Here is a 12,598-nt window from a genome sequence, read left to right on the forward strand (position 1 = left end):
TCAAAGAAAAAACAAAAACAAAAACATAAAAACAAGATCTTTAACTCTGGAACACAACAGCACTAAAAACTGCAGCTCCTCCACTGCAGGGAGTGGTGGCGCACGCCTTTAATTCCAGCATTCGGGAGGCAGAGGTAGGATTGCCGTGAGTTCAAGGCCACCCTGAGACTCCACAGTTAATTCCAGGTCAGCCTGAGCTAGAGTGAGACCCTACCTCAATAAATAAATATGAACAAAAAAATTTTTTTAAAAAACCTGCAGCTGTCACGAGACCCACCCAAGGGCTGAGTGTCTGTGGCTGTTGATGGAAACTGACCGACCAGGGTGGCACCAGGGGAGGAGAGAGGCACACCCTCCCGGCAGGCCGCCTCCTTTGGAAATTTGGACTGTCCCCAACTTTTCAAAGCAGAAAATATATATATATATATTCTTTAGTCACTATGGTCATCAAGCATGAAAAGAAAGCCCTGGACCATTTTCTAGGGACAGGAAAAAAGGAAACACAAAAACATTGTAGTTTCTTTCTTTCTCTCTCTCTCTTTGGTTTTTCGAGGTAAGGTCTCACTCTAGCCCAGGCTGACCTGGAATTCACTATGGAGTCTCAGGGCAGCCTCGAATTCTCAGCGATCCTCCTACCTCTGCCTTCCAAGTGCTGGGATTAAAGGCGTGCGCCACCACGCCCGGTTTAAAACACTGTAGTATCAAAAAAAAAAAAAACAAACACCTGTCTTTATAGAAACCACACAGCGCTGCTCACAAACCTAGACAAGGAGGCTTTCAAAAGACGGTATCCTCACCCCTCCTATATGGTATTTTCCAGAATCTGTGCCTTCCTAGAGAAGCTACAAGCCTTCTCTAGCCCCAGTTCTCTGTCCAGGCTGTCATGGAAACCCTAAGCCCCTCCCCCTGAGAATGCTGATGGGCTGGTCTAGACAAAAACAAGCAGCAGCCCCAGGGGTCCACCAGGGAACCTGCGGGTGCAGGGTGGTATGGGTGCCACGCCTGTGTGAAGCTTCCAGCAGCATCCTTACATTGCTGAGGGTGAGCGTAGAGTTGCAGTCTCTGGACCTTGACCGTGGAGTGTAGACCACGTGTAGACTAGTGTAAGGGAAAAGGATCACAACAGACCCATCCACGCCTATGCATTGCTCTGGATTCTACAAAGTGCACTCACCTCCCCTAGGTCAGCTGGGCACCCACACCTCTCTGAGGTGTCACGGGCCTGGCAGGTGCTTGGGTGCTCAGGGCCAGAGCCTCTTCCTTCTGTGCCCATGGTCACGAGTGAGGTGGAAAGGCAGCTGCCCCTGCCAGGCCACCCCAGCTGCAGCCGCAGTTGAGGTCACTTCCCTTCCTCATTTGCTCCATGAAAAACTCACCATAGGTCTGTGGACAGGCATTGTATATCTGGCTTATGCCAGTCCTGGGGAATAGAACCAGGGTCCCTTGGCTTTGCAGGCAAGCCCCTTCACCTCTAAGCCATCTCTCCAGCCCCTGATCTAATATATATATAGCTTAAAACTTGGAATTCTCCTGTCTCAGCCTCCTGACTGGGAGTTCAAGTGTGTGCCACCACATCCAGCTCCTGTTTTTATTTATTTTTTTCTTGACAGCCACAAATTGATGATTTACTTATTGTCCAAGGTCAAAATGCACAAGATTATATATATACATATCAGGCAGCTGAATCTGGCTCAGAGGCTAGTTTGAGCCCCAGATACCTTATGGAAAAAAAAAAAAAAAAGAACTGAGCAGCTCTGGGGACATAAAACTGTCATGTTCACCCATGAAGCCAGGCACCCTGCCATTAATTTTTCTGTAGTTCCTTCCATTCAACCATCCATCAAGTCATCCATCCATTTTTTGTTGTTGTTGTTATGCTGGTGATCAAACCTTGGGCTTCACTGTGCCAACTTTGCTACATGAAGTCCTCATTCTGTCGTCCTTCCATTCATCTACACCATACAGCTATTCTTTTGTCCATGCATCCTTTCTCTCTTTCTTCCTGTCTTCCAGTTTCCATCCTTCTTTCTATCTATCCAGACTTCAATCTTTCTACCCTTCCATTCAGTATCTATCCTCTCCTCCCATTCAATTGGCCTACCTTTTTTAATCCTCCCTCATTCCTTCAATATCTCCATCCAACCATCCATTCCATACCTCCTGTTTCCTTACTACTATCCACCCATCTCTGGAGTTTTAAACTTCCACTGGCCCACTCATCTATCCTATCCATCAATACATGCATTAACTATATTTTCATAAACACTTCTTGAGCTAGATACTGCTTAGATTCAAATAGTCACATCCATATTCATGCCTAAATTTTGCTATCTGAATAAACCATGAGCCTATTCTAGAAATATCTCAGAGGGACTCCAGAACATTAAGGCGCAACTTAAGAAATGCAAAACATAGTCTATCCAAGCAGGGACTCTCAGCTTTTGGGTTGTCAGAATGGATTTCCCTGGATGACCTTGCGGGGTCTGAGGGGCAGATGTTTAATGCACAGACGTGGGTGGCATATTCCAGGGTGAACTCGTGGAAAGGCCAGAGTGTGCAGGCGTGGAAGGAACATGGAGGCTCTGGAAAGCTAAAGGAGGGCACAGTGTAGGAGGAGGTCAAGTGCGCGGTGATGGAGGATGCTGGGTAGACAAGCTGGAGCCCAGTCTCCAGGGCCGGTCAGGCTATGCTGAGATACCCAAGAATGGGAAGAGTTCTAGATAAAAACCCATAGGACTGAAGCAGGGAGGGGCGGGGTGGGAGAGGAGAGGAGTTAGAAAAATGTCACTTACAGTTGGAAGGAGTATTACTTCCTGGTTGCTGGAACAAAATACCTGACAAAAGCAACTCAAGGAGGAAGGGTGTATTTCAACTTACAGTTGAAGGTCACAGCCCAGTGTGGCAGGGAAGGCTCGGCGGCAGGTGCTTGGGGCAGCGGCTCACGTTCAGTCCACACTGCTGCCCAGCTTGCTCGCTCCTTTTTGTTCAGTCAGGAGCCCCAGCCCGTGGGATGGTGCCTCCCGCAGCTGGGTTGAAGTCATTATCCTAATCTAAAAACTCCCTCACAGACGTTCCCAGTAATGTTTCCAAGGCGATTCTAAAGGCTGTCAAGTTGACAGCCAGAGACCGGCCATCATAGAAGGTCACTCTGGTAAGTAGCCAGGGAAAGATGACATGGCCTGGCCAAGGTAACAGGTCGACTGAAGAGGACGGGTGGAGGTGAGGGTCATTTAGGGGGAGAAGAATGGGAAATGGACAGACAATAAGAGTGGGGGCTTGAGGGCAGTAGTCAGGCAGAAATACTGGATCGGAGGAGTTGAGCTGATGTAGGAGTGAGAAAGCAGGTTATGGGGAAGCTGAGGCCTTGAAGCTTCCAGAAGGAAGGAACTGAACTAGCCCTTGATGCCTATTAGCTTATGTGCCCACCATCACCATTGGATGGGCACTTTCACTCACTTTCCTTTCTTTGTTGCACATATGTATGTGTTTGCATGGGTGTGGGCACATACATGTGGGTGTGCATGGAAGCCAGTGGTTGATATCAAGCGTCTTCCTCGGTTGCTCTCCACTTCAGTTACCAAGGCAGGATCTTTCACCCATGGCTCACAAATTAGTCCACTCTAGCTGGCCAGCTTGCTCTGAGGATCCACTATTTTTTGGTAAATATTTTATTTATTTGAGAGAGAGAGAGAGAGAGGGAGAGAGAGAGAGAGAGGATGTACCAGGGCCACCAGGCACTGCAAACAAACTCCAGATGCATGTGCTCCCTTCTGCATCCAGCTTACTTAGGTCCTGGAGAATCAAACTGGGATCCTTTGGCTTTGCAGGCAAATGCCTTAACCACTAGCCGTCTTTCCAGCCCCAGGATCCAATGTTTTTACCCACCAAGAGCTGGGATTACAAGTGGCCCCCGTTCCCACCTGGCATTTAGGATGCTGGGGAGGTCATAGTCTTTCTAGGCTCTGTAGGTATCCCTAGCTGACCTCCAACTCTTTCCTCAGCTTTCTAAGTGCTAAGATTATGGTGTGGGCCATCACACCTGTCCTTGATTCACTTTAAATGTTCTATGTGCCTAATGCCACTGTAGGCGGTGGGATGTATCACTAACAGGTCACCAAGGCCCCTGGCTTCCTCAGACCTGCATTCCAGCAATGGCAATTCCTACCAGCCAGCTCAGGAGTCTGCATTCTGGAGAGGTGAGTTGACCCATCCAAGGACACACAGAAAGCTGGTGGCCAGGCCACAGAAGCTGGGGCTGTGAGGAACTGCTGGGCGGGCATGTCAGCCAGCCAGCGGAAGTGGTGCCAGCTGCAGGGTGACTCAGCAAATGGCTTTGCTACTGCAGCCCAGGCAGGAGGGGCCTGAGGGGGGAACCCAGACAGCCAGGTGTCTGTGGCCAGAACCACCACTCCCTTTCTGGAGACAGCTGGGTTTACTCTAACCTCTTCCTGCAGAACAGCCCCCTGAACCCCTTGCTCGGTCCTGCCCATCTTCTCTCTTTTCTGCACAGCCCTGTGCTCCCACCCCACTGTCACCAGGGTTCTTGGCAATGTCCTCGCTCCTTAGTGAGACCCTGGGCCTCCAGCGGAGCATTCTCTGGACTGGCTGTGGAGTTTGAGCTGTGTCATTGACCGGGCCATTCCAAGTTGCCTGTTTCCTTTTTTGTGAACTGGTCCTGGGTTCACTGTCTAGAACAATCATGAGCTGTGGTGGACTTGCCGGGGTTTGCAGAGATGCTCCAAGTGTGACAATAATGCTCACAGTTCTTAAATGCGCTCTGCATCCAGACACTGTGCTGCTTAGTCCCCATCAAATACTATCTCCATGGAGAAGGGAACTGAAGCAAAGAGGGGTTTGGTGATTTGTCACCCAGCTAGCAAGGTGTGGGGCTTAGCAGATATGGTCACCTTTAAGGCTCTGTCTGGAAAAGTTTTTCTTGTTTCATGAGACAGGGTTTCACCATGTATCTTGGAACTTGTGATTCTCCTGCCCCAGGCTCCTGAGGGCTGGAATTATAGTCACAAGCCACCACACATGGCTGGGAACTGCCTTTTTCAAGGTACTTACTCTGGGGAGAGAAGCTAGCAGACCCAGTATGGGAAATAGACTGCTTGGGGAATGAGGACTGGTGGGGCATTTGGTGGGATCCCTTTTCCCCCTCTCTTCATCTGGTTGACATGTGCCCACCTCTGAGAAGTTAACTCAGGAGTCAGTCACGGAGAACAAGGCTCATTGCATCTAGCACCTTCTTGGCCCCAGGCTGCAGTCCATACATTTCAACCCACTTTCTCACTGAATCCTGCAGGCATCACTGCCTGGTGAGGTAGAGGTCCTGAGTTACAGTCTCAGAACCTGCCGGAATCCACTGAGGAGAAAGCAAACCTTATTGGTAAGCCTTGGCATCTTATGAGCACCTCATCTCATGAAGGATTTCAGTCAGACACTGGGAACTCATATCTCTTGGGTTACAGCCTGGGGCCATAGCATCTCTTATCTGTGTTTCCCCTGTGGCCTAGAGGAACTGCTCTGTCAAAGCTTTTCTTTCCAGACACAAGAATTGGCCTTGGCAGGCAGTGTCAGAGACTTCTGGTCCCAAGCCAGCAGTGACAGCATAGGTGCAGGGCAGGACGGTGAGGTGGGAGGGGTGGCAGAACAGGACATAGTGTTCCAGCTTTGATAGGATGCTGGGCTCAAGAAGCCGTCTAAGGACCCATCCTTCAGGAGCCAGTCCAGATTGTAAGATCCCAAACCGTACTTCCATTGGTGTCTCTGCTGAGCTGTCCAATGGACATGACACAGAACGCATCAAAAGCTGAGCTCCTGTTCTATCTCCTGAGCCTCCCCCTCTTGCAGCTGTTCCCATGTCTCTTGATAGCAACTCCCATCTTTCTACTTGCTCAGGCCAAAACTCGAGTCACCCTTGGGTCCCTCTTAGTCTTCTATCCCCCCTCTGGTCCTCTGAAGATTCTCTTGTTCCCACTTTCAGGATCTGTTGTTGAGTCTGGCCTGTCTTCCCCTGCCCAACCCTCAGCCTTTTCCAGCTGGGTGACCCCTTCCTATTCTATACGCCATTCTTAGCACCATAGCTCGATTCTTAAAAGGCTTTTTGGTGTTAAATAGTAGAGAAGCACTTGTCTCAATCACCCTGCTGCTTTCCTACAACCAGCAGGGTCCCTTGTTGCTCACAAAGCTCAGACCCGTGGGTTATTAACTGCAGCCTTTACCCACTTGGAGTGACTATCGGTTTCCCTGACTTCAGTCAGAATCTCATAGCCTGGCTCCTAGCCTGGTGGTTTTTCTCCCGGCACAACTCTGTCCTCTCCATGTCCCTGGGCCTTAGCCTGAGCTGTGCCCCTGGGGGTTAGCAGGAGCAAAGCCTTCGCTGAGCATGGGAGCTCTCCAAGGTACTGAAGTACCTTCTGTTTCCCTGTGCAGGGTGAGATGGTTTCTTAGGGAAGAAGCTGTAGGGGCAGGGGACACTGGCTGTCCTAGGGAACACCTCTGCTCCTCCTGCAAGTCACACTTCTGTCTCCACTTCCTGGACCTCTAATAGGGTTTCTTTTGCTTATGTTAAACCCTCTTGTCCTTGAGGTCTTGGCTGAGTGGAGACGTTCTCAGGAAGCCTTCTTGGGTTCTGCAAAACCTAGTGTCACGTGGTGTCCTGCACCTCCCGTGTTCTAGTGTGTGGTGTCACCTGTACACTCTCATCAGTGAGCTACCAGCTCCTAACCTGTCTCCATCGCTGCTGTATGCCCAGCATATAGGTGATGGCAATGAGTTCTAGTTGAGCATGTGTCGGATGGTCTGCCAGACTTTCTGTTATGCACACAGAAGTGAGACAAAAGTTTGGCATGGTCCTTCCCCTGACAACTATAGGAATTGGTGGAAGAATTAACAGTGGCTAGTGGTCAGAGCCCTATTTCACAGATGAGGAGAGTAAGGTTCAGGAGAATATGATCCTGTGGTTACATAGCTCAGGAGTGAACTTGGACCCACAGCCTTTAGCTCTAGACCTTATGCCTTATGTCATCCCCTCCCACATTTAGAAGAAGTTCACACCATGGTATGATGAATGCACTGGGATAAATCTGTTGAATGTTGTACAAAACCCTAAGGATCCATGGCAAATTAGGAACCCAGGGCTTTAGTCTCTATTGGGGGGGGGGAGGGGGAATTGCTGCTGGAATTATGGAGCCTGCACCAGACAAAACTCCGATTTCCCAATGAATGGTTTTGTTGTCCAAGCACAACGAGAGACCCCTTGTTGAGAGGAGCTGGATTCTTGCAGTACTACAGTGACCCTTCATACTCCACAAATGTCCAGACGGTTGAGTCCTACAGGAAAGCTGTGGTGTGAGGAGGCCTGTCCTGGCCCCAATCTATCCATGGTCAGTGCTCCAGAGATAGGGTGTGTCCTGTCATCTCATTAGCCCGTGGACCCTGGGGGCAATTCCATTAGTGTTCAACCCAGGGGCCTTCCCCTATAGTGTTCTGATGGATGAAGAAGAGAACAGGTGCTGGGCTAAAATAAGGCCCAGTGTGTGGAGTTGTCTCAATATCCCCCAAACCACTGTCTGAGGCCTTGAAGAGACCCATGTGTATTGGTTATGCAAGGCTTTGATGGTCAAAATCAAGCCCTGGATATTAAAGTTATTTAACAGAGACTCTGCTCAACAGATAAAAATTTTGAAAGCATGATGTCCTGATCTACTTAGGCTGACACACCTTTTGTTATGTACCATAGACTGGTTGGCTAGTAAACAAAGAAATGTATTTCTTACAGCTCTTAGAGGCTGGCAACTCCAAGTATAAGGTGCTGGCAGATTTGGTGTCTGGTTCTCAGATGTTGTCTTCTCACTTCATCCTCACATGGTGGAAGGGGCAAAGCTCTCTGGGCACTTTTTTATAAGGTCTTTATACTTCATGACATAACCACCTCACACAGGCCTACACCTCCTCCTATCATCACAGTGGTGATTCGATTTCAATCCGTGTGTGTTTGAGGGACACAAACATTCAGTCCACAGTATCCCACTACTACTGTGTCTAGGGGAGAAATGGAGGTGGCTGGCCTCCTCGGGGTCTCATTGTTTTTCCTTGTTGCCCTGGCTCTCTGCAGATGGGCTTAGCCTTCATCTGCTACACCCTCAGCCCCACCATACCCACCAGGCTCACAGCTGGTGTGGGAGAGAAAGAGAAGCCCCAGGGATGCCAGGGCCCTGGGCGACCTTAGACAAGTCACCTGTCTTTGCCTGGCTGAATGTCCAACCTGTAAAATGGGACAGACTAGATGTTTTGTGAGGGCTCCCACCCTAGATTCTGTGGGAGCAGGATTGGACCCCCGTGGAGAGCTGTGCTAGCCCCAAATCCTGAATCCTGGCAGCAGCTGTAGCTGGCCGCCCACGCACAGGCAGGCAGGCAGGCAGGCAGGAGGCAGGGTGCTGCAGCCTCGTTGCCAAGAGCACAGAGAACTTTCCACTGAGTCCAGATTTTTTCATCACCATGGCAACAACTGGGGGGTGGAAGCAGAATTCTTCAGAATTCTGGGGAGATTATATTGGGGAAGGAAGAACAAGAAAGTGAAGGCTCAGCCAGCCCCGAGCCAGCACCCAGTGGGCCCCACATTTTCCCTCAGCCTTCTTTCTTCCCTTCTTCTCCATCCTTCTGCCCCTTTTAATCTTTCTACTGTTCTCATTGTCTCTCTTGCCATGCCTCTCTTTCTCATTCCTTTCCTCAAACCCTCCCCACACTCAGGATCTGGGTGGATACAACTGTTATTGGCACATAATGCACACCATCATTCCCATAGTTTTACATGTGTGGATTCCTTTCACCCTCCTGGCCCTGGCCAGTAGGTACCTTGGTCACCTCCACTTCACAGATGAAGAATGGAAGCCTGGGAAGGTTCAGCTTCCACAGTAAGTGATTGAACTTGAATGACTACATCTCCAGCCCCTGCGATGTTGAGTGGTCTCCTTTGACTGAGAAACTCACGGGTTGCCAATAAATGGGAGAAAATGTGGAGGGGGGGGTATAGAGAGGGAGCATAGTGACATATGAGTATACGCTGGAGACCCCACTTTTCTCTGTCTCCCCACTGCCTAACCTTCTGGGTTTAGGACAGGGCAGGAAACGGTGCCAGGTGACACTGCTTCCAGGCTAACTCCCAGCCCTGCCAGCACAATGCTCTCTTGTTCAGGCTCAAGGACGGCTCTTGGCTTAGGGACGGCACTGGGAAATCTGGAAAGTCAGACACCTATGTGACATTCCCAGTATCTCCCCCCACTTCCCCAGCGCTGCCCTGGGGAGAGAGAACTTGATCCAGGACACCTGGATCATGCCAGAACAGGATCCTCTGAGAATCTTCAGAATCCAAAGATTCATCGCTCACCCAAGTTGTCCCAAGCCATTATGAGGGGGTGGCAGGAGATTATAGATAAGGACATTACAGAAGCAGCAAAGACAGCCCTACCAGTCACGTGGCATGGCCTTGTGGTGAGAATTCAGCCAAGCTCATAAAGACCAGAACACGCTGGACACCGGGGACTGTCTGCTTCGCCCCAGAGGAGAGGCCGTCTTCTGGTCACGGCCTTCATGACGGCCGCCTTCTCTCCAGCTGCTTCGTGTCACAGCTCTTCTGCTCACCACCTTTGGCATGATTTTGTTTTTGGCTTCAGGTCCTGTATTAGTAACTTTTCTTATTGAGGTAACCAAATATCCGGGGAGGGGGACACCTTTTAAGGAAAGAAGGGCTTCTCTTGGCTCACAGCACGGCAGGGAAGCCATCATGGCTGGAGGCAGCGGGACACTAAGCAAGCAGAAAGGGCGGCAAAGCTGTGGTGGTTTTTCCTTTCTATTCAGCCGGGGACCCCAGCCCAGAGAGTGCAGCTCCTCTCCTGTAGGGTGCCTCGTCCCACCTCAATTAAGGCCAGCTCGAGGCTCCCTCACAGGCATGGCCAGAGGTTAGGGGGTCCTAGGTCCGGTCAAGCTGACACTCAGCGTTAACCATCGCAGGTCCCCCTCCGGCTTGCTCCACTTTTACTCCCAATCTCTGGCCCAAATTTCCCAGGCTGGACCTTTGCAATTACGGCCACTACACCGGGCAGCGCGCTAGCCCTTCCAGGCTGCTAATTGGCTGCCCTGGGCCCATCGCTATACCCTGGTCCAATGAGCTGTGGCCAGGGAGGCGGGGCCTCCCGTTACTGAGTGCTGCTGTCCAGGTAGTGGGTGTACTTTAATTAAGCCTTTCGCAGTTGGGGATTGTTTTACCTGAGCAGCCAGTGCGGTGACCTGGAGTTGGACTTTTTAAAAATTATTAGTATTTTATTTATTTGAGAGCAACAGACAGAGAAAGAGGCAGAGAGAGAAAGAGAATGGGCACGCCAGGGCCTCCAGCCGCTGCAAACGAACTCCAGACGCGTGCGCCCCCTTGTGCATCTGGCTAACGTGGGTCCTGGGGAATCGGGCCTCGAACCAGGGTCCTTAGGCTTCACAGGCAAGCGCTTAACCACTAAGCCATTTCTCCAGCCCTGGAGTTGGACTTTTACACACACACACACACACACACACACACACACACACACACACATCTCAGAGAACATGTGGTCAACAAAATGCCCGGGCCATGAGCACACAGCCTTGTTGCTAAGTCCACGACAAGCTCCACAGCCCGTTTGTGTTGTGCATGATTTGCACTGACCTTGGCTCAGTTGTCTTTATCCAATTTTCTTGCCTGATAGACTATCTAATATTTTATTTATTTATTTATTTGAGAGAGAGAGAGAGAGCGCGCCAAGGCCTCCAGCCATTGCCAGTAAACTCCAGGCGCATGCACCACCTTGTGCATCTAAGTCACCCGGCCAGCCCCTCGGAGACTCTCTTGAACCTGAGTCTCTCATGCGTCCATCAGCTAGCCCTCCTAGTTTTGTTTTCTGGATGGTTATTCATCTTCCTTTCCGTGTGTTCCTCCCAGTATCTTTGAAAGGACTGGGGAAGAGGGCTCAGTTTATAAAGTATTTGCCTTGCAAATATAAAACCCTGAGTTTGATTCCCAGAACCCATGTAAGACAAAAGAAAAAAAGCTGGAAATGCTGATGAACACTTTAATCCCAGCTCTAGAGAGGTTTGAACAGGTATAACCCTGGGGCTCATTGGCCAGCCAGTCTAGTCTACTTGGTGAGCTCAAGGCCAGCGACAGATCCTGTCTGCAAAAAAAGTGGACAGCTCCTAAGAGGAACAACACCCAAGGTTGTTCTCCGGCCTCCCTAGGCTCTATACACATAGGCCCATGACAGAAAAAGAGCTCTGTGGCATGTCACAAGATACCTCCATGCCACGTTGTAATTGGTCTGTTAATGATTGCTCCTTAGTCACATCAGCCACTTTGCAGGGCTACCTACAAGGTGAGACTTTTTGTCAAACATTTGACTGGACTTTTAATCTCCAAGATTGCTGCCCACTTATTGGGAAATGGAATCATAGAACAGAAAGGATTTGTAAATCACCTGACTCTTTTCACACCTTGGAAAATTGATGCCCAGAAAATTGACTATCTCAGATGACAGAGTGAATTGTGGATCCAGCCCAGAGGAGGGTTGGGTGCTCCTTCCATGACACTTTTGCATTTTTGGAAAGGGTATTAGTAAGAAGGTAGCTGCTATAACAAATAAGTCTGAATATGTACAGATCACTAACAGAATGATCACTCTGGCTCATACTAGCCCTGGGTACCTATTAATGGTGGAGTAGCAATTCTCCATACTGTCCTTCACAGACCCAGGCTCCTTCCATCTTGTGGCTTAGCCATTCTATAGCATCTTGTTAGTCTGCGACAGAATACAGAGGCCTGGACCAGTCAAGAGAATCCCATTTCTATTTTGCTGAATTCTTTAATAACGCTTCTACATGTCATTGCTACTCTCATCCTAGGTGTAACCCTTCTCCAGACGTTGACCTCTTCCTGGCCCCTGGTATCATTTGCTCACCCCCTCTGCCCATCCAGGGAAGCCTGACCTATGGTAAGTGAGGCTGCAGTCCAAGTTGCCAAGAAGAGGGGGCTGGAGGCACTGAGCAGCTGGTGCCTGTTCAATAATCATCCACCCTGAAGGGGGGCTGCATCCCCCATCCTGTGTCAGGAGAGAACAGGAAACAGCAGCTGGCAAGCTCACAATTGGAGTCTGCCCACACAGAGCCACAAATCCCTCTCCCTGAATTCCAATGAGCTGGTGCCACCAGGAAGGAAGCAGTTCCCACCTCTGAGCAGAGCCACTAGGGCAAAGGCAGCGGCTAGAAGCTGGACCTCTGCAGGGAAGCCATCTTTGTAATGCCTTCTGCCTTGGCTGAACAAGACTGGAGCACCCAGCTCCTCTTCTTATCATCCCACATCCACCAGGGCCTTCCCTGCCCAGACTTTTCTTGGGCTCTGCCAGGAAAAGGGATGTGAACGCTTCCTCTTCCAGTGCACCTCCACCTCATCTCTCCCTAACATCTCCTCAGAACTTATTTTTCTGAGGCAAATGGCCTTAGAGGTCTTAGCAGTCTTACCCTTCCTAGCTCGGTCACTAATCAACACATGCCATATATAGTCTCTTTACAATTC

The sequence above is a fragment of the Jaculus jaculus genome, chromosome 7 (assembly GCF_020740685.1).
Source record: "Jaculus jaculus isolate mJacJac1 chromosome 7, mJacJac1.mat.Y.cur, whole genome shotgun sequence".
Lineage (NCBI taxonomy): Eukaryota > Metazoa > Chordata > Mammalia > Rodentia > Dipodidae > Jaculus > Jaculus jaculus.